Here is a 2,680-nt window from a genome sequence, read left to right as displayed (position 1 = left end):
TTATAGTGAGTTCCACTATATATAAGAATTTCTTATGATTGAGAATAGAAAGGTTTTTTTTGTTGCAAAATTATCATAGTTCTCTTCATAATTGGTTGACGATTTTGGCAATCAATCAAAAAGTATGACTGATCTTCGGTCGGGATATCGATAAAGGTCTACCGGATGTCGTAATCATTTGATTACGATAATTGATTGATCTTGCCGACACATGTACAGATAGATGGTCTAACTTTCAAAAATCTGATTTTACTTAAAATGCATATTATTTATTATATATGTATATCAACAATTATTAAGTTAGCTATCATAACACTCAGTCAGAGACTAGAAAATTTCTGCAGTTATCTTGTAGTAATATCGCCTATAGCTTATACAGCTCATCGTTTCATTTAATACTCCTTACTAACGTATACAGGGCCATAGATCTACTAAAGACTTTTCTTTTCCAATGCTTGTAATTATTTCTCATCGTTGACTGTTATTGTACAAGTTCCAACACCATGAAAAACGAATTCACGTTCCATAAGAAAGCTCTCTGTCAATAAATTCTCAGAGTAAAGTCCAGAGTAACCTCTGTTTGCAAGAATGATTATTCATTAACTTTGTACCTTGACGTCATATTTTTTATGTTGACGTAGTGTTTTTAATATTAAATTTATAGTTGTTACCAATGACGTAGCTCCCAAAATGTCTAAAAGACGTATTATGGTATTATTTTTTTCATATTAATATATCGTATTTAATATAAGAAATTAACTGTAATTATAATAAAAGTGTACGCATTATTTTTATTAAAATGAGCCATTATTTCTTCATATAATAAAGCATATAAAATACATGTAATGGTACATATTAGATCATCAGTTTATTATCTCTAAAACCCAAATGTATTGAACAATACAAAATCTTAAGAAACTTCCTGATTTCTTCGGTTCAACAATTTTGAAAATAAATAAATCTATTGAATGTCACGCAGTATCCGTTTTCTCAGACTTACCATTTGGTCAAATAAAACCCATAAAAATATTTTGCGTTCTTTCCACTTTAACCCTAATGCATATGCAATATGACGTATAAAAGGTCCTTCGGCATATAATACTGCCACTTGGCAGTTATAATGAAAATTCATTATAACAGCATACACACGAGCTATACCCTACATACACACATACAAACGTACACTAAATTCTATAAGAGAGTGCACATTTTTGCCATAAATTTTCGCCAAATTCCCGCACGAAGAATTATTGCGGCGAATATGCTGTCCACCTACTTAAAATTAATTTGCAGACCCCCGCCTTTGACTACTAGTAAATCTAATGAAAGAATATAGAATCTACACAGAGCGGGGATGAAACAACCATTGGAGGAAGTACGTTCTGTACTGTCAAAATATTGAAATATTTACACAAAATGAAAATTTGAGACTAGCGTTCAACGCATACGAATTTTTGTGAGAAAGGATAAACAGCATTAAGCCAAAACCCCGCAGGCAAACGCAGTACAGTACAAAGGACCACGTACAGTATCCTTATGGTCAATTGTTGACTTGAGTGACTGACTGACTTCCGCGTTTTTGTTTTAATTTTTATTTTAGTGTTATGGTTAAATTTTTTTCTCCTTCTCTTTGTTTTTGTACTTTTTAATGAATGTACCCTTAGCACGATAGCAAATGTGACACAACATTAGTTGAAAATAATTTAGTTATTTAGCTACACATTTGGAATAGTAAATAGGAGGGGAGTTAAATTCTTTAGTTATTTATAAAAAATTTTACGACTGAGTCAGAAATGTTTAGTCATCCAAAGAGAATATAGTAATAGAGGTTTATCTAGTTTAGATTACAGTTTACAATTGGAAATGATCCAGCGGTCGCATTGTTGCTAAATATCCCGACAATAGATGATATTTTGTGCTATTAATGGATTGTAATCGAACAGATGACTCATAGCACTTCGGTTGAAGAAAAAAGCAATCTAAAGATATCAAAGAATTTTCGTTATTTTACCCTGAATAGGTGTGGAAGAAACCTTAAATATGACATTATTACAGTTTACCAATTCACTTTACTGTTCATATTATTTGTAATAAGCTATAAAAACTATGTAATAAGCATCTGAAATATATTATGATATTTCAAGCGCTAGATATGTGACAAGAGATCAAACGGAAGAATGACATAGCAGCGGTACCCAACATCAACAACAGCACACTTTGGAATTATTTACAAAGCGTATGTTACTAAATTAATCTCGATATTAGAGCACCACATGAGTTAAAGTAAATAAATTTGATTTGCCAAATTATAATCAGTTCAACGCTGTCGAAAAGTAATGAAATCGAATCAATTTTAAATTGTCCCGAATATTTGGCTACATAGAGAACTTCATCAAAAACCTCTCTAGTTCGTTCACTCAATCAAGATAAAAGCTGCTGAATGTTTATATGCCTAAGTCGTATGAGTACATTCTAAAGTATATCCACTCAGCTCATCGTTCCATCTATTTTGATATACCTTACAAAAGGATCCTAGGTCCATGCCGTTCCATGGTTCAGTGCTCTGTAAAGACAGATATTAACTTAGTTATCTTTGATTTGCTTTTGTGTGTTAAGTCAGAGGTTCTACATTTAGAATAGATTGGACATATGCCCACTTACTGTTTGCCTGTCGTAATAA

At 31.8% G+C, this 2,680-nt stretch overlaps 1 protein-coding gene across 1 annotated transcript in view; it reads right to left on the bottom strand.

The window, feature by feature from the left end:
• The window catches only part of LOC119677131 (probable Dol-P-Man:Man(7)GlcNAc(2)-PP-Dol alpha-1,6-mannosyltransferase), a 45,595-nt gene that overhangs the window by 4,246 nt on the left and 38,669 nt on the right, over positions 1-2,680 (bottom strand). The gene's annotated exons all lie outside the window — the stretch shown is intronic.

Source organism: Teleopsis dalmanni, chromosome 2 (assembly GCF_002237135.1).
Source record: "Teleopsis dalmanni isolate 2A chromosome 2, ASM223713v2, whole genome shotgun sequence".
NCBI classification, from domain to species: domain Eukaryota; kingdom Metazoa; phylum Arthropoda; class Insecta; order Diptera; family Diopsidae; genus Teleopsis; species Teleopsis dalmanni.
Note: the sequence above shows the minus strand (reverse complement) of the source record. Positions and strands in the feature narration are given on the sequence as shown.